At 44.3% G+C, this 20,659-nt stretch overlaps 1 protein-coding gene across 1 annotated transcript in view; it reads right to left on the bottom strand.

The window, feature by feature from the left end:
- The window catches only part of n4bp3 (NEDD4 binding protein 3), a 152,653-nt gene extending 136,465 nt beyond the window's left edge, over positions 1-16,188 (bottom strand). The window contains exon 1 of the mRNA XM_038795396.1: positions 15,924-16,188. The gene's annotated coding sequence lies outside the window, so the exon portion shown is untranslated. The remainder of the gene's footprint in view (positions 1-15,923) is intronic.
- Between the last annotated feature and the right edge of the window lie 4,471 nt (positions 16,189-20,659).

Below are 20,659 nucleotides of genomic sequence, written 5' to 3'. Positions count from 1 at the left end.
CAATTAAGGGGCAATTTAGTGTGGCCAATCCACCTACTCTGCACATTTTTTTTTTTTTTTTTTGGGTTGTGGGGGCGAAACCCACGTAGACACGGGGAGAATGTGCAAACTCCACACAGACAGTGACCCAGAGCCGGGATTCGAACCTGGGACCTCAGCGCCGTGAGGCGGTTGTGCTAACCACTAGGCCACCGTGCTGCCCTAAATCACCAAAGGATTAATTTACAGTCTTTAGGTTACAGCGAGAGAGACTAATACCCCTTCTGGCTGTGACTTCAGCGATCTAGCTCTGAAAACGAAACTAAAACACACCCTGCAGCAAACAGCCTAAATAGAAACTAAAAATCTGACAGACAGCACAGCTCCACCCACTCTCTGGCATCATTGCGGTAATAAAGACACATTTCTTAAAGGTACTCTCACTACAGATAATTATATACACACCCACTTATAAAACACCCATTTCTTAAAGGTACCCTCACATGTCAGATGTGCAAGGTAGGTGGATTGGCCACGTTAAATTGCCCCTTAATTGGAAAAAATGAATTGGGTATTCTAAATTTATTTTAAAATAATAACAGTTAGCACCCTTAAAGGGCACTCTTGAAAAGTGGAAACCCTGGAAATGGGGGTTGGGAATCCGGAAATCAGGTCCCGGCTGTCCTTTTCAGCTCTTCACTGAGTCGCCTTACATCCCGTGGGATACATCCAACGTTTTTTTTTCAGCCGCAGGGAAAATCTGAAAGGCTAGCATAGCAAACCAACCCCAGCCATCACCATCCAACCTCAACTTCCGCTTGGTGAATTAGCAGCGCCCCGCTCCGTCTCCTTCAAGTTAAATGAGTTACTTCCCCCTCCAATAAAAAATTCAAAGAGTCAGGTGTTCTTAGTAGAAGGAATTTTTTTAAATAAACCTGCCCTTTGTAAACAGATATCCTATGACATCATTTTGTAGAGAATTGGTACTCAGTTGTTCTCCAAAAGTTAGTCTTTAAAAAGCTTAGCAGAAGCCAGTAAGAAAAAATATCACACCTACTACAGTAGCAATAATCATATAAGACACGCAACACACTTCTCAGACAGATCGTCGGATTAAGAGTTCAAATAATTTCTTTGACACTCCAACAACCCTTTCAGGTTTTGACGCTTCTTCCCCATTGCAGGGGCAACAGGGCCAGAGTTTGTGATATAACTGGCTGCAAACTACAAGAGGGAAATATGTTTAAAATAAATAATTTGCCAAATAAATCTTAAGTCTCCAGCAATGAGAACCTCTCTTTTCAGAACATGAAAACTTCAGAAAAGCTTCAGCTGCAAGTAAAATCCGACACCAGCAGAACTCTACTGACCAACTTCGGGAAGAGGCAGTGGAATTTCTTGGTCACAAAATCAGAAGTCATTATTTGGAAATCTGATGGGATTTTTTTTCTCCTTTTCTTTAATTTTTTTCAATCAAGCGGCAATTTTAGTATCGCCAAACCACCGACTCTGCACATCTTTGGGTTGTGCGGGTGAGACCCACGCAGACACTGGGGAGAATGTGCAAACTCCACATGGACAGTGACTTGGGGCCAGGATCGAAACTGGGTCCCTGGTGCCGTGAAGCAGCAGTGCTAACCACTGCGCCGCCGTTCCGCCCCAGAAAATGTGATGTTGATGGGATAGATCGATGAAAAAAGAGTTTGAGGTAGATGAAGAGCGATCTTTCTAAAGAGCCTCGCAAACTGGAAGCATGTACCACCACCAAAGGTGATTTACACTTCTAGAACAAGATTAACATTGAAATCCATGGGCCTGGTATCTGAAGAGAGAGAAACTTCAGAACTTGGGGATTAGAATAATACAGGCAATGTGAACTGATCACCATGGCTAGTCAGGATGACAAGAGGTAGAAAAACGCAATTGGGAGTCAAAACACAATTATGTCTGAAGAATCAAATTTTAGACAGGAAAGGATTCCTATTGCTGGGATGTTGTTTCTCATTCCCGGTTACTACAAAGAGACAAGAAGCTCAATTGGAAACAGAGATTATAAACCTTCTGCAAAATATTCCCAGTCAACAGATTCACAATCGTGGCTTTACTTATTCTTCCCAAAGATGCTTGAACGGCACAGTGATGCAGTGGTTAGCACGCTAAATTGCCTCTAAATTGAAAACAAATAATTGGGTGGTCTAAATTTAGTTAAAAAGAGACAAAGTGGGGGCAGCACGGTGGCGCAGTGGTTAGCATTGCCGCCTATGGCGCTGAGGACCCAGATTCGATCATTGTCCCGGGTCTACGTGGGTTTCACCCCCACAACCCAAATGATGTGCAGGTTAGGTGGATTGGCCACGCTAAATTGCCCTTTAATTAGAAAAAAAAATGAGTACTCTAAATTTATTTTAAAAAGAGACAAAAAGTGATGCTGATTTGCTATTTAAGGAGGTGGTCTCCAATTTTAAATGGGGCCTCAGTTTAACAACGCATCTGAAAGGTGGTATCTCCAACATTGTACACTCTGTGCTGCACGAGTTTGAGCCAGAGAGAGAGAGAGATAGAGAGAGAGATAGAGAGCGCCCGAGCAACAACAGGAAGAAAAAAGACCGACTGTCAATAGTGTTAACTTTCTTTTGAAAAAAGGGCAGCATGGTGGCCTAGTGGTTAACACAGTGCTGAGGTCCCAGGTTCGATCCCGGCTCTGGGTCACTGTTCATGTGGAGTTTTCACATTCTCTCCGTGTCTGCGTGGGTTTTGCCCCCACAACCCAAAAATGTGCAGAGCACGTGGATTGGCCACACTAAATTGCCCCTTAATTGGAAAAAATAATTGGGTAATCTAAAAAAAAAATTTTAAACTTTCTTTTGAAAAGAAAGTGATTTGGCATCTTGATTGGTATGGGTACAACTGTTGGAAATTCAGAAATTGGCAGTTCATGTTCCAGTAGGCACGAGAGAAAGGACAATACGTGTTGCTAAATGGGTATCAGATGTTTCTATTTATAATTGATTAAATAAAAATGAGTAATAGATACTGTCGTTGGGCATGTGATCTCAATCTTCATTGCACACTGTACCTGAGCATATTTTATATATTTTGTTTTTTGGTTAAAGGGTTAAGATAAAAGCAGAGTGTGGGAGTGTATTTGATGTCACCGGTGCTTCATCTCCTACGTGGTTACTGAACAGTGATAAATGTTTACGTAAATATACAGATAGAGCTCATCTGTATAAGTACATATTTATAGGCACTTCCTACTAAAATTAATGCACATGGCTAAAATGGTGTTCCCATAGCCACACCTGTGGTGAGTCATTGATTTCTACTGGACAATATTGGTTGGGTACAGCTTTAGAGAGATTGGCCACCTTCCAATGTCTCACCTGAGTGGCCATTCTTAATGGAATCCCTACAGTGCAGAAGGAGGCCATTCAGCCTTTCGAGTCTGCACTAACCCCTGCTCCGGCAGAGCACCCTACCTAGGCCCAATCCCCCGCCCTATCCCTGTAACCTCACCTAACCTTTGGACACTAAGGGGCAATTTAGCATAGCCAATCCACCTGACCGGCACATCTTTGGACTGTGGGAGGAAACCGGAGCACCCGGATGAAACGCACATGGACACGGAGAGAAAGTGCGAACTCCACACAGGCAGTCATCCGAGGCTGGAATTGAACCCTGGTCCCTGCCGCTGTGAGGCAGCAGTGCTAACCACTGTGCCACCCTTCACATGTAACCTCACTCAGAGTATCAGCAGGCTATTCAATCAGAGGTTTGGCTGTAATACCCTCGGTGGTCGGTGGATAGTAATTTGCAATGTTGAATCAACAAAGGAGAGCTAACAGGGATGCCGGTACTGAAGCACTGAATAACATGACGTAACTCAGCACACATTAGGGACGGAAGTTGGCCTCTTATGGCATTACACCACACCATGCACAAGCCATTGGAACCTTACTGAAATTATACTATTAACAAGCTGCAGCAGTATGCGGAGCTACAGATTCATTAGCTTTTCAGTGATTTACAGGTCATATAGATGACTCACAATTCTCAGCATAACCAGTAATCAATCACAACACAAACCAAGGATATATACCCACTGAAGAGGGCATCAGGGAACATCAAACGACACAAAAAGTCTAAAGAGCACAGTCTAGTCTGATTCTGGCACTGACTACTCAAAATGTTGTATGTGATGGGCCTCAACAAGAATAAAAGCAAGAATGACTGGAACACTAATGAGATGGAAAATTTGATTTCTCACAACAAAATAAATTGTTTTTTGTTTGCAGTGTCCACGAATGTATGAACTCATTTGCGTCTGTCAGCTTTTTGGCAAAGAATGCCAGTGCTGTTAAAGTCTCGGATATAGTCTTCCATGGAATATCCATCTATTTTCTGAAGCCTATCAAATTCTGACCATGTCCCATAAGTATTGAGCACCTTCCTTTCTCATAGGAAGCATTCAGCCATCACTTTGTTTATTGTTTCTACACAGAGTAACCCACACCTGCTGCCCGTCCTAAATGATATTCTAGCCCTTGCTGACACTTTCTCCCGAAGCAGGTGGGCCAAGTTGTGAATTTTCCCGACACCCGTTCCCAATCTCTGGGATGAAAGTCCAGCCCATAAATACCTCGGAAAGCAAATGACAAGGATACATATGTTTTGGGGAAATACTGATAAGTTCACAAGGTACCTACTGGGAAGGAAGGTTATTTAGCCCATCAAAGCTCATCGGTCTAGAAAAAGACCCTGCACCCAATTAGCTCTCAAATGATTCGAGACTTTCTGTCTCCACTGGCCGACTCAAGGGCCAATTTCACATGTTGACCACAATTTGGCATGAAGAATTTTCCTTTTATCTGACCCAAATTTATCCTCTTCTGGTTGCAACCAGTGTTCTCTTGTCCTGCACTTGTGACTCATGTATGTTTCTGGATTTATCTTTTTGCACACCATTTATTGCCTTAGTATATCTTGCCAGAAACCAACTCTCAAAACACCTCAATTGAAAAGCCAGTTTCTGCACTACCCTTATGACTCAGACCTTTGATGCGAGCATCTATCTTTACAGTACACTGCCTACAACATTTGAATGCCTCCTTTGTATTTTGGTGACCAGAAAATGGACACATTATTCCGGATTTGTTTGACCAGAGCCTCATATGGTTTGTTAATGATTTCCTCTGCCTTGTATTCTAGTGCTTTTACTATGCAGTTAAACATTTCATTAACTTAGTCAATTGTTGCTCAGCATTGCTGGGATTTGTTCAGCATCACGTCTGCCAAGAATGTTTTCAATTTCTCCCTGAGCTATTCAACAGCATTAAACAGTGCCCATGCTGTTCATGTTGCCCATGAAGGGCGGCACAGTGGCTAGCACTGCTGCCTCACAGCGCCAGGGACCCAGGTTCAATTCCAGATTGAGTCACTGTCTGTGTGGAGTTTGCATGTTCTCTCTGTGTCTGCGTGGGTTTCCTCCGGGTGCTCTGCTTCCCTCCCACAGTCTAAAGATGTGTTGTTTAGGTAAACTGGCCTTGATCAATGCGTGAGGTTAATGGGATAGAGCGTGAGGATGTGGACCGAGATAGAGTGTTCTTTCGGAGGGCCTCCTTCTGCACTGTAGGAATTCTGTGTTGTTGAGATGTGCTGCATTGGATGGTAATGTCAGAGCCCTTAATCAAGGCCAGCACTTCAGTGCAGTACTGAGGGAATGCTGCACTGTCGGCAGTATCACTTTTGAAACCAAAATGTTTAACTGAGGCCCCATCTGAACTCTGAGTGGAAAGTAAAAGATTCCACAGCAATATTCAAAGAGTAGTTCACCGGCCAACATTTATCCTTTCAACAAAAACCTATAACAGATGACGTAGGCACTTATTTTATTTCTGTTTGTGAGATCTTTTGTGTGCATATTGACTAATGCATTTCCTATTGCAATAAAGACACTTAAAAAGTATTTAAATGGCTGTTAAGTGCTTTGGGACATGGCGAGATTGGCCCGTAAATCTGATCAAATTGCATCAAGTTTCTCAATCCAAGACATTGATTCTAGTGAGAAAGAGCAGTGGGCCCAGTACAGAACACCACAGTCAGTACTTCGGCCCTTAACCCCAAAGTGATTCTAACAAGTACATTATAGTCTCACTTCTGTGGTACAGTGATAATGCCTACCTCTGGGGCAGAAGCTCCAGGTTCAAGCCCTATTTCAAAACCTCAGAATAACGCAGCCAAACAGGTTGATCGTCAATCTGTAAATCCTACCAATATGCCAACGGCAGGCAGTAAGATTGAAGAGTTTCCTGATCGACCACAAGGCAACAGCAAATCACTGCAGTACCTTGCCAAGCATAACCATGGACCAATAACAGAAGTCCATGATCACCAATGCCTTTTCAAAGGTACAGTGATTGGAGAGAGATTGTATTCTATCCTTCATCGTGTTCCTTACCCATTACCCAGAGTCTAAAATTTTAACATCAACGTTCCTATGTAACTTTATCTTAGTGCAGATCACAGGTCTTATAAAATACGTCAGTGGTACAAACTGCCAAAATCTGCTTCAGAAAAATAACTGAAACAAGTACAGTAATGTTTGCCCCAGATTTAGAATTATCAAGAGCTGAGCGGTAGCGCAGTGGCGTGCATCGAAAGCAAGTGCACCTGTCAAGAGAACAGAAAGGAATATATAGGTCATGGCTATATAAGCCCAGTGACTACACTGCATTGAAAACCAGCTTCCCCCTTACCTTATGAGATACAATATGCCAGTTTCTACACAGAATCTGCTTGTGTACAGACTCTTTATTGTTAAACAAAAACAAAGCTCCAGGGAAATGGACAGCACGCCATAGAAGGAGAGATTAGGAGGGGCCTTAAGAAGGTAACAAATAGGTGCAGGAGTCAGCCATTCAATAAGATTATGGCTGATCGTTACCCACAACTACACTTAACTGCATATCCCCTTTATCACTAAGTATCCAAAAAGCTATTGCTTTCTGTCTCAATGACAGAGCATCCACACCTCTGTGGGTAGTGAATTCCTAAAGACTCACAACCATTTGAGTGAAGAAATTTCTCTTCAAGTCAGTCTGAAATAGCAGGCCACTTGACATGGGTCTGTGACTTCTAATTTTAGACACACACCCGCAACCCTCCCAATCTCACCCTGTCCCCCAAACCAGGAGATACATCCTTTCAGCATATAATCAGACAAATCCCTTAAGAGCATTACCTATCAGTTAGATTACCCCTCATTCTTCCACCACGAACAACCCCGCTATCTAATGGCACTCTTTTCGTTCGGGCCTCAATGGGGAACACCACGCCACGGCTGCAATCAGTTGCATTTCCTGCACTGAGGAGCCCTGCTCTTCAATGCAGGAAAAAATATCCTGGTGGCTTCAGCAGTACCAGGGTGCTACCCTACCCAGAGGCTTCCGATCGCCTGGGAGATCCCCCCCCCCGGGAGATCCCCCTCATCCCCCCATCACCATTCCCCCCCCCCCCCCAAGTGGGATAGTCAGCACAGATTTGTGAGGGGTAGGTCTTGCCTCACAAGTCTTATTGAATTCTTTGAGGAGGTGACCAAGCACGTGGATGAAGGTAAAGCCGTGGATGTAGTGTACATGGATTTTAGTAAGGCATTTGATAAGGTTCCCCATGGTAGGCTTATGCAGAAAGTAAGGAGGCATGGGATAGTGGGAAATTTGGCCAGTTGGATAACGAACTGGCTAACCGATAGAAGCCAGAGAGTGGTGGTGGATGGCAAATATTCACCCTGGAGCCCAGTTACCAGTGGCGTACCGCAGGGATCAGTTCTGGGTCCTCTGCTGTTTGTGATCTTCATTAATGACTTGGATGAGGGAGTTGAAGGGTGGGTCAGTAAATTTGCAGACGATATGAAGATTGGTGGTGTTGTGGATATGAGGACGGCTGTTGTCGGCTGCAAAGAGACATAGATAGGATGCAGGGCTGAGAAGTGGCAGATGGAGTTTAACCCTGAAAAGTGTGAGGTTGTCCATTTTGGAAGGACAAATATGAATGCGGAATACAGGGTTAACGGTAGGGTTCTTGGCAATGTGGAGGAGCAGAGAGATCTTGGGGTCTATGTTCATAGATTTTTGAAAGTTGCCACTAAAGTGGATAGAGCTGTGAAGAAGGCCTATGGTGTGCTAGCGTTCATTAGCAGAGGGATTGAATTTAAGAGCCGTGAGGTGATGATGCAGCTGTACAAAACCTTGGTACAGCCACATTTGGAATACTGTGTGCAGTTCTGGTCACCTCATTTTAGGAAGGATGTGGAAGCTTTGGAAAAGGTGCAAAGGAGATTTACCAGGATGTTGCCTGGAATGGAGAGTAGGTCTTACGAGGAAAGGTTGAGGGTGCTAGGCCTTTTCTCATTGGGACGGAGAAGGATGAAGGGCGACTTGATAGAGATTTAGAAAATGATCAGGGGATAGATAGAGTAGATAGTCAGAGACTTTTTCCCTGGGTGGAACAAACCATTACAAGGGGACATAGATTTAAGGTGAATGGTGGAAGATATAGGGGGGACGTCAGAGGTATGTTCTTCACCCAGAGAGTAGTGGGGGCATGGAATGCATTGCCTGTGGAAGTAGTTGACCCGGAAACATTAGGGACTTTCAAGCGGCTATTGGATAGGTACATGGATTACGGTAGAATGATGGGGTGTAGATTAATTTGTTCTTAATCTAAGACAAAAATTTTGGCACGACATTGTAGGCCAAAGGGCCTGTTCTGTGCTGTATTTTTCTATGTTTTATGTTCTAAGGGTTGTTCCAACTGGTCCGCATATATGGGGACCAGTACTAAATGGCGCTCTGCTGGGATCTCCCTGGCGAGGCCGGTAGATCACGGGAGCCAGTTCGATCTAGCAGTAACTCGTCAATGTTCCTTAGGCAGCACTTTCCAGACCCATTAAGCTCACATAGCTCTGCAAGTCTGGGCCCCGGCCATTGTGGGCAAGATCATGAAAGTGATGCCTTGCGAGATCTCGTTAGATCTCGTGAGGCACAACGACCATAAGAAATCCCGGAAGTGACCTCTCGTGGGATCTACCGGCCAGGTCCGTCCTGATTCTGGCGGGTCACAGCCGGTAAATCGCACCCATAGTAAACATTCACAAGGCACTTCTGAGGAGAGCTATCAAAACAAAATTTGACACCATATAAAAAGAATGACACATAAAAGAGGACAGATGTTTTTTTCAATTAATTTACAGGATGTGAGCTTCACTGGCTAGGCCAGCATTTATTGCCCATCCCTTCAGAAGGTGGTAGTGAGTTGATTTCTTGAACCACTACAGTTCATGAGGCGTAGGTACACCCACAGTGATTTGGCTGGTCAGGAGGTGACTTATTCGCTGTAGAATTCCTAGCTTTTGTCCTGCTCTGGTAGCCTCAGTATTGATATGGCTAGTTCAGTTCAGTTTCTGATCAATGGTAACCCCTAGGATGTAAATCTTTGGGATTCAGCAATGGTAATGCCACTGAATGTCCATTGAAATCCAACAGCTTGGTCAAAGATACACATTGTAAAAGATGCCATAAAGGAAAAAAGTAATGAAGGAAGGCGGAGGAGTTCAGAGAGAATTCTAGATCAGAGGGACTTCTAGATCAGAGGGAATTCTAGAACTTAACGCATTGGCAAATGACGTTACGGCTGCCAGTGCTCGAGCAATTAATATGTTGGATACTGAAGAGGCCAGAATTGTAAGAGTACAGACATCTCAGAGGGTGGTGGGGCCTGGAGGTCATTCGAGATAAGGAGGCATGTGGCCATGGAGGGATTTGAAAACAAGGATGATAATATTTAAAAGTCAAGGCATTCGCTAACTGAGCTAATCTAAGTCATTGAGCATGATGTTGATAAAATAGGACTTGGTGCAAGTTAAGACACGGACGTCAAAGTGGTGTCTGCCCTCAAGTTACACCAGAGTTTTGTATGACCTCAAGTTTACAGAGGGAGGAATCTCAGAGACCAGCCTGAGTGCATCAAAATAGTTAAGTCTAAAGGTAATAATGGATGAGTGTTTCAGTATCAGATCAGCTAAGGTAGGGAGTGTGATGGTCGTATAGAGATGGAAACAGCTGGTCTTAGTGATGGTGTAGATGTGATTGGAAGTTCATCTCAGGATCAAATATTGCCAATGTGCTGTCTAACTGCATATACTTGGAACTATTCATAATTAATAAACTTAACACTTTTGGAAATGCTCTCTAAATTATTTTCCTGTTTTCTTAACACCCACCTAGTGTCTTCAATATTCTCTTCCTTTGACCTGTTCCAGAAAGCCCAGTTTGTCCCAAACTCTGCCCAAATCCTATCCTACATTTAAAACTCATCCGATCTTCACATCCCTCAACGAGCTCAGAAAATCATAATTTGACAGACTTCTTCAGTCTTGTACCCTCCTTCATCATTCAGTTCTCTCATTCTTGCCTTCTCCAATTCTCTTTCCTCCTTACTGCAGGAGAATGTTCAGCCTTGTCAATCCAATTCCAAGGAACTCTCTCACTGAAAACACTCCACCTCTGAAATCGCTTAAAACCCACCCCTTTGGCCATACTTGTGGCCCCCCCTCCCAACTGTCCCAGTGAGGTTTGGTAATTATTCATCTCTGCCTCCTTTCCACCACATCCACCCCCTCTGCCCCGTAAAACACTTTCCGATGTTGCTCTATATTGACACGGTGGTAAATAAATACAAGTTCTTATTATTAGGGAAATTAATGAAAGAGTATGTTCTTATCAATAGTGAGCCACAAAGGATGTCCCCCTAAAAGATTCAGAAAACCTGGTGGATAAAGCAACTGAAGGATGTGGAAGAATGAATGCATCTGAAATCATAGGTTATATTACAGGTTATATTAAGGCCCTTTACTCTACTTTCACATACACACCACTTAAACCATATCCATTAGATTAGAGAATACAATACACTTTATGATTATTTATGGCAACCACCATCACACAACACAAATCACAGGGAACAGAGGATGGGCAACATAAACGGATCAAGCATCCTGATTGCATTGGTCTTAGAATCACGGAATTTACAATGCAGAAGGATTCATTCGGCCCATCGGGTCTGCACTGGCCCTTGGAAAGACCACCCTATCCTTGTAATCCAGTAACCCCACCGAACCTTTTGGACACTAAGGGGAAATTCAGAACGGCCAATCCACCTAACCTGCACATCTTTGGACTGTGGGAGGAAACCCTAGCACACGGAGGAAACCCTAACACATGGGGAGATAGTGCAAAATCCACACAGACAAACTCCACACAGACAGTCACAAAAGGCCAGAATTGAACCCGGGACCCTGGAGCTGTGAGGCAGTAGTGCTAACCACTGTGCCACCATGCCCCCCCCCCCCCATGGTCAACTTCCAGTGACTCACAAGGATGTAATCCAATGGCCTGGGCAGGTCATATTTTGTTCATTCTATTTTTTATTTCTCACATTATCAGAAGAGACGAAGAAACTACACTGAAAGAATGCAATGAATTTGGAAAGAAAAACTCCAAAAAAATGTATTATCCAAATATGCCAAGTGTAGAGCAGCGAGACTTATCGAGACAGGCTCAGACTTACTTCAGAGGACTGTTAACAGCAGTTCAATCGTTCACTGTCCACTATCTGTTACTGAATTACTCACTGCCTGCCAATTTCTAAAATGTTACTGTTCAAAACACAAGCTCGGAGAAGTGTTTACATAGCAGCAGTCAGTCACAAAAAGCTACACTGCAGACAAAACCAGCATCATCCCTATTCACCAACCACCTCCTCATGTTCCATTACAAAGATCACTATCACAGAGTCTGGAGCCATTTATGTCTTTAACCTACTGTCACTAATATAGACCGTACGCTTCTGAGACTAGTCAGCAGTGCTCTGTGGCTGTTGGTTCTTATACAGAATAAAATTACTGGATCAGTATTTTGACCAAATGTTGTAAAGGAGGCCTCTTTTCTCCCAGAGATTGGCTTACCATGACCTGCAATTAGCACCACATTCACAAAATTATTTTAGAAGAAATTGGCCCAAGGGAAAAGTTGTATCTCATTGCCAATTAAGTGCTTTGTCACTGACTAAATAACTCTTAAATTTTATGGTGGGTTATGAATCAATGAAACTTTCTTACTCTACTTTCTTATGGCACAGAGGCACAGTTTCCTCCCGCAGTCCAAAGATATGCATGTTAGGTGAATTGGCCTTGCTAAATTGCCCCTTAGTGTCCGAAGATGTGTAGGTTAGGTGGGGTTAGAGGGATGGGAGGGGGTAGGGTGCTCTTTCCGATGGTCTTATTATTATCGGTGCAGACATGATGGGCCGAATGGCCTCCTTCTGCGCTATAGGAATTCTACGGTTCTATTACAGTCCCTTTCTATTCCCAAAAAAGCTTATTGGAATTGGATCAGCATTTGACAGCTGTCAGTCACCTACTGTTACCTCACTCATCTGAAATAACAACTCCCAAAATGTCACATATACCTGTGAATAAACAGTAACATTAGGAAGGGGGACACTGAATAATCAGGTGCCTTACATACTTCAGCTAAATACAAGTGTCATCCAATGCTATCAGTTCCTTCTGGAAGCTAACATTTTACTTCCTCTCTGCGACCTGATAGAGGTCTACAAAATTATGAGGGGCATAGACAGAATGGATAGTTAGAGACTTTTTCCCAGGGTAGACAGGTCAATTACTAGGGGGCATAAGTTTAAGGTGCGAGGGGCAAGGTTTAGAGTAGATGTACGAGGCACGTTTTTTACACAGAGGGTAGTGGGTGCCTGGAACTCGCTGCCGGAGGAGGTGGTGGAAGCAGGGACGATAATGACGTTTAAGGGGCATCTTGACAAATACATGAATAGGATGGGAATAGAGGGATTATGGACCCCGGAAGTATAAAAGATTTTAGTTTAGACGGGCAGCATGGTCGGCACAGGCTTGGAGGGCTGAAGGGCCTGTTCCTGTGCTGTACTTTTCTTTGCTCTTTGCATTCTGCTATTACAATTAGCTTTTATTGAAAGCATTGAAGATATTTATTTTCTAAAGACAAACTTAGAATGGCAGACTGTGGCCTGCTGACTTTTGGTCTGAGTAATTCACGCGAGTTAGTACGTTGCATTAGTAATTTTTACAAGCCAGCTGTACAGTCTTCACCATATTTAAATCAGGCAACCTGCAATGCATATAACCATCAGGGTGAACGTGACTGCCCAAGATTGGCTGTGGTTAATTTCTGGCCTCTTTAAACTGATTCTGCAGCCATTCCGAAGCTCAACTCACTTCAGGTTTATTATGAATTGGAGAAATCACCAAACTAACATCTACACAAAAGGAGAGCACTGGTGCCAAGTAGGAGTGAACACACTGTTAGGTAAAGTCACCATAGTCCCAAATGACCATAGTCTGCTTTCCCCTTTGAGTGGGAGAGCTAACTGGTGGTGATTTAACCTGAGGATCACCACAATTCAGGCGAGGGGCAAGGTTGAGAAGGCCTTCATGAATAACCTCAGCTGATACGGGAATAGAACCCACACTGTTGGCCTTGCTCTGCATCACAAACCAGCTGTCTAGCCAAGTGAGCTAAACCAGTCCCCCAAGGTGGCAAAGAGGGGATCAACTCCTTTCTGGCAATGCCAGTATTCACATAACCTGCTCTTTACTCTATCAATAAAAGGTTGACAAAAGGGAAATGCGCACAATTTTCCCTCCCAGTGACATTCACCCCATCCCAGTCAAACTTTACATTTGTTTACATTGACACTGCGCTGAGGACCCGAGTTCGATCCCGGCCCCAGGTCACTGACTGTGTGCAGTTTGCACATTCTGCCCACGTCTGCGTGGGTCTCACTCCCACGACCCACAGATGTGCAGGGTAGGTGGATTGGCAATTTTTAGCGTCGCCAATCCACCTATCCTGCACATTGTGGGGGTTGTGGGGGTGAAATCCACGCAGCCATGGGGAGAATGTGCAAACGCCACACGGACAGTGACCCAGAACCAAGATCAAACCTGGGGCCTCGCCGCCATGAGGCAGGAGTGCTAACCACTGCGCCATCGTGCTGCCCTTGCCAAGAACTTTATTACAGAGAAATTAACTCATCTAAGTCTTCAGTGAGACTACTTACTGCTTAACTCATCATTGCAAAATCATTGGAGAATATAACTGTTCCACTTTCCACACTTTAAAACACTGTTTCTGTATTTCACTGGTTCCGCAATGCATTGTCCCCACCCCCCCCCTTTAAAAAGACCAGAGACTCAAACACACTCCAACAATCCGAAAAGTAGCTCTCCAGGCACCATTGTTCATAGGAAAATCTTCACAGGATAAGAAGCAATTCAACTGTGAGAGGAATCCAATCCTCGTCTCGCCTGATACCGGTTAACATGGACTCTCCAGAAAGAATCCGGAACAGGAACCGTCACCCACCGCCAAAACTGGCTGTGAGGCCCAGTTGCTGCCCCATGCAGCTACGGGCAACTAAGATGTGGAGGTGCCAGCGCTGGACTGGGCAGGGCATAGTAAGAAATCTTGAACCTGGCTAAAGTCCAACAGGTTTATTTGAAATCACAAGGAGACTTCTTACAAGGTCAACTAAGGCCAATCTCAAGTTGGACAAAGACTCACATCAGTGGTGCCGGTCCCTGTCAGGCAGGCCACTGCAGCAAAGTGAAAATCAACTGGCAGGGAGTCGCCAAGGCCAACTCTTTACTATTGGGCAACAGGCTGTGTACCAGTGCCATGTGCAGGAAGTTAGCGTCATTGCCACGGATCCTGGACAACATAAAGCAGCTTTCATCAAAAGACCGAACCTTCACTCTATCATAGCAGGTGGCAAACAAACATCTCTAACTGTAATATTCACCAATTTAAAAAAAGCCTGGTCGGGTCCGATCCCAGCCCCGGGTCACTGCCTGTGTGGAGTTTGTACATTCTCCCCATGTCTGCATGCGTTTCACCCACACAACCCAAGGATATGCAGGTTAGGTGGATTGACTAGGCTAAATTGCCTCTCAATTCGAAAAAAAATAATTGAGTACTCAAAATTTATAAGAAAAAAATAAAATCCTGGTGAACACAGGATTGTACAGGATTTTATAAAACTCTGGAGCTGTCACAATGACAGTACATTCTCTCACACATCCCAATGCTGTTGTTTTGACAGTAGCCTGGACACAACCTGGACCCAGAGCCTAAAACAAACCCACCGAGAAGGGGTCTGTCTGGATAGAATCATAGAATCATTACAGTGCAGAAAGAGGCCATTCAGCCCATCGAATCTGTACCGACCCTCTGAAAGAGCACCTACCTAGGGTCAGTCTCTCATCTTATCGCATGAACCCAGTAACCCCACCAACCTAATCTTTTGGACATTAAGGGGCAATTGATCATGGCCAATCCACCTAACCTGTATTTAACATCTTTGTACTATGGGAGGAAACCGGAGCACCCGGAGGAACCTCACGCAGACAGGGGGAGAAAGTACAAACTCCACACAGTCACCCTAGGCTGGAATTGAACCCAGGACCCTGGCGCTGTGAGGCAGCAGTGCCTAACCACTGTGCCATCTCTTATCTTCGGGATAGTGTGGGGAGGCGATTTAAGGGTAGCAGGCGGGCACAGTTGTCTCTATCGCGGCTCACTGACTTGGACAAGTGCATTTTGTAGAGTGCAAGCTTCAATATGTGAGCCACCTATAGAGCCCGGTAACTTGAGGCTAAATCAAACCAACTATTTCTAAACCCACCCTCCATACCCTCAACTGACAGTCCCGGGATAGAGCGCATTCTTTTACAAGTCTGCACAAGCTCAACAACAACAGCAGCAAGTCCACCAAGGACACAGAACAATGCCCTCCTCAGACAGAGAATGCAGTCCTATCGCCCAGCCCTCTCTCACCATCGTTCACTGGTTACTCCGTGTCCCGTTTGCAGCGAGCTTGTGGCTGCCTGATGCTCCAGCAGCTCTGTCCTCTATCCCAGTCCGGGTGCACTCACTCGGCTGAAGACTTGCACTCCTTCCCGGGAAAGTTGAAGCTGAAACGCGCTCGGTGAAGGAGCCTTGCTGACTAACCCGGCTCTCACTCTGACACACTGTGAAAGCTCAGCCAGCCCTAACCTCACTTTTATCAATGCAACAGCGAGAGCTGGAACGGGGCAGCCGCAAAAGAGGGACTGGATAATTCAAACAGCTCGGGGGTGGACCCTTAAAGGAACAGCATTCCCCCACCCCAGCAACTCCGCCTATTCGGAGGAGCCAACCTACGCTCATTCCCAGGCACAGCTCCTTCCTGAGACACCACACTTGTGTGTGTCTGCCACACATTCTCAACATATCCTGTACACACACAACAGACATGCACATAAACATGTTCACATGAATGGAAGTTCAAATCAGCCAGAGCAGCAAAGAGAAAGTAAATGTGGGCCACATATATACATTAGGATCACAGCATCATAAGGTTCAAGATACAATTTGTGAAGGACCAAGGTAGGAAATTGAGGGGGGAGGGGGGGAGGTACGGGGATGAGAACAGGAAATGTTAGCTGGAAAATGTCACTGATTAACAAGAAAACAGTGGGAAACATTTAAAATGGTTGGTGCTGAAGAGTCCAGCAGGAATATATCCCACTAAAAAGCAAGGGCAAACTGGTCAGTGATGACACACCTAGGAGAAATAAGGGCAATATTAAAACAGCAGTAAAAGCAGATACAGGCAGCACGGTGGTGCAGTGGGTTAGCCCTGTTGCCTCACGGCACTGAGGTCCCAGGTTTGATCCCGGCTCTGGGTCACTGTCCATGTGGAGTTTTGCACATTCTCCCCCTGTCTGTGTGGATTTCGCCCCCGCAACCCAAAGATGTGCAGGCTAGATGGATTGGCCACGCTAAATTGCCCCTTAATTGTAAAAAAATGAATTGGGTACTCTAAATTTATTTTTTAAAAAGCAAACACTAGTTACACAGTCAAGAAATAGGATGGCACTGTCATACCCCGCCCTGACTTGGAAATATACCCCCATTTCTTGAGCAAAGTGCTGGAACTCCCTAATCCTAATAGCACTGCGGGAGTACTTTCACCACACCAACTTCAGCAGCTCAAGAAGGTGGCCCATCACCACCACCTTCTCAAGGACTGATAGGATGGGCAACAAATGTTGGTCTCACCAATGACACTCACATCCCATGATACAATAGAAAAATACAAAAACATAAGGAAAGGTAGCAAATAAAAACGATTCAGTTGGTAATATTAATGAATATAAAAAGTATTCTATAGGCGTCTGTAAAAACACACACAAAACTCCCCAGATCCATCCACACTCATATATAGGCACCCACTAAATGCCCAGATGGTCATATCGTCAGCAAACTTGGAGATGGAGTTGGAACCAAATTTTGCCACGCAGTCGTCTGTGTACAGGGAAGCTTTGTGAATTTTTTTTGAATGCATTGCAGATGAAACTTCCCATTTGGCCCATTACAACAAGTACCTGGCCATCAGCTCCCAGGAGATCCAATCCTCTGTGTGGCCACTGCTGCCTAAGAGAGTCGGCCAAGCATGAAAAGTCAGGAAATGAAATGAAAATCGCTTATTGTCACAAGTAGGCTTCAAATGAAGTTACTGTGAAAAGCCCCGAGTCGCCATATTCCAGCGCCTGTTCAGGGAGGCTGGTACGGGAATTGAACCAGGGACAAATACTGTGACTGCACACGACTAAAACACATACTGGAAAACACACACATAACTGTACACAGAGACCAAACATACTCTTCCTCAGCCACTATACATCAGTCACTCACAGAAGACTGTATGTTCACATTAACAGAAAGAATTCAGCAAAACAATATTAGAGAATCATCACAAAAGTAAAGCTTTGCAACTAAGACATTGAAGTCAGTAAATATTTCAGCTGAAGGGAGTGAATTACTGGTTCACAAATGATAACCCATGTGTAGAAGAGTAAACTCAGACCGGTATTTATCTGTCAGTTTACAGTTTTTGCAATGGTTCAAGGTATTTCACACAATGAATGGAAATGCATTACAAAATGTGTCTCAGAGTCCTAAGGCTCTAGGCTCAAATTCCTAGGGGTGCATATCTCCAAAAATCTGTCCTGGTCCACCCAAGTTGATGCTATCACCAAGAAAGCACAACAGCTTTACTTCCTCAGGAAACTAAGGAAATTCAGCATGTCCACATTAACTCTTACCAACTTTTACAGATGCACTATAGAAAGCATTCTATCTGGCTGCATCATAGCCTGGTATGGCAACTGCTCGACCCAAGACTGCAAGAAACTTCAGAGAATCGTGAACACAGCCCAGTCCATCTCGCAAACCCGTCTCCCATCCATTGACTCCATCTACACCTCCAGCTGCCTGGGGAAAGCGGGCAGCCTTAACAAAGACCCCTCCCACCTGGCTTACTCACTCTTCCAAATTCTTCCATCGGGCAGGAGATACAAAAGTCTGAAAACAAGCACGAACAGACTCAAAAACAGCTTCTTCCCCGCTGTTACCAGACTCCTAAATGACGCTTTTATGGACTGACCTCATTAACTCTATACTCCTGTATGCTTCACCCGATACCGGTGTTATGTTTACATTGTGTGCCTTGTGTTGCCCTATTATGTATTTTCTTTTGTTTCCCTTTCTTTTCATGTGCTTAATGGTTTGTTGAGCTGCTCGCAGAAAAATGCTTTTCACTGTACCTTGGTACACGTGATAATGAACAAATCCAATCCAATCCAAACAATCATTTTGTCATTTTCAATTCACTTCTCTTTTCCAGATTAAAAAATATTGAAAATGGAGAGAAAGGACTGTTTAGTTGACACTCAAGCATCAATCAATTGGGTAATGTGTCTTTTTTGCTTTCCAATTAGTATAGGAAGGTAGTACCCCAAAAATTTGGATGTGTTGGTCGACTAATGGCTGGAGAGTGAGGGGCAAGTCACGTAGTGAAACCATGAAACCTCAAGGAATACGTTTCATCACAATTTCCAACACTAGCTATGAAGCTGTTGGATTTATGGTGAAATTGTCTCGGATGTGATTCTCAATCTCTTTGACATTATAGGTTAAAGGAAGCTTGTTACACGGAAGATGGTTATAATGTGGAATTCTCTGCCATCACAGTAAAGTTCATAAATTCCTCTGAAATCAAATTGGATAGTTGCTGAAAATGGAGAATATTAAGGGGAGTCAGGGCTTCAAAGAGATGACTAATGGGGAGAAAAATATTGACTTGATGGGCTGAATGGCCACTTTCTGTGCTAGAGAGTGCCATGATTTTACAAATGGGACTGAGCTGCAGGGAGCTGTGCCACAACCTAAGGCTAGATGAGCGGATAATTTCAGGAACTGAATATCCCAGAACACCTCCAAATGTAACATTATTAACTATTGTGGCGATTTCCATCACAATGAACTTCCAGAATGCAATCTGCTTTTTACATCAGGTACATGCCACATCACTGCGGTATGCAACCTGCACCATGATCCAGCTATAATAGCCTTCAATATCCAGCATGTCCGAGCACAGCAGCTGCTGTACAGTATAAAGGACAATACAGCATGCAAATCATTCCCACGGCAAATTCTTTCCGGGAGCAAAATACACAACAAACACCAATGCAGCAACTCGACATGACACGCAAGATACACAATGCAGGGGCAGCACGGTGGCCTAGTGGTTAGCACAACCGCCTCACGGCGCTGAGGTCCCAGGTTTGATCCCGGCTCTGGGTCACTGTCCGTGTGGAGTTTGCACATTCTCCCCGTGTCTGCGTGGGTTTCGCCCCCACAACCCAAAAACGTGCAAGCTAGGTGGATTGGCCACGCTAAATTGCCCCTTAATTGGAAAAATAATTGGGTACACTAAATTTATTTTAAAAAAAAATACACAATGCAGGAAGTAACACACAATGCACAGATATACCACTTTCCACAGATAAAGAACATTACAAAAGGTTTGCAGGCCCCATCTCACAACATTTACCATGCAGGTCATAACACAGCGTCTACAAGCATAGATAATCATGAATACACTATCCAATTCATCCAGTACTTAACAATATACTGCCCACAGAATACAGCACCAACAACACTTTCTATAATGACTAACGGCACACAGTCAATGGATTGCAGCCTATAACCTTGACACAGCCTATATTCAACATACAGGACACAATAAGCAGCTCACAATATGTCACGGAAACACGAAACACCTTGCACTGGGCATCACAGAAAGTACACTCCACATTGGAGAGCCTTCACGTCATATCGCTAGTAGTCCACAGCATGCAGCAAACATGGCACAGCAGGTAGCTTCTGCACAGAGGTCTCAGTTTAATTATAGTTCCCTTACAGTCTATTTCAAATGGGCCAGGAGGGACCTCATGCTGAAAATCCAGTTTTTCACTTTTGAACCTTTGAAGGATTTAATGAATGACGATTGTTTTAGTTGTGCCCAGGACACCTCTGCAGCATATCACTTCTGGCAGCACGAAATTTAAGTGTGGATTGATTCCTGCCCCAGGACTGAGATTAATCCAACATTGATCAGAACGCATTGCAAAAGCAGATTTCCATGTATTTCAGCACACAGCTGGATATATCATTGTCTGATAACA

The sequence above is a fragment of the Scyliorhinus canicula genome, chromosome 4 (genome assembly GCF_902713615.1).
Source record: "Scyliorhinus canicula chromosome 4, sScyCan1.1, whole genome shotgun sequence".
Taxonomy (NCBI): Eukaryota; Metazoa; Chordata; class Chondrichthyes; order Carcharhiniformes; family Scyliorhinidae; genus Scyliorhinus; species Scyliorhinus canicula.
This window is presented reverse-complemented; position numbering and strand designations above follow the sequence as displayed.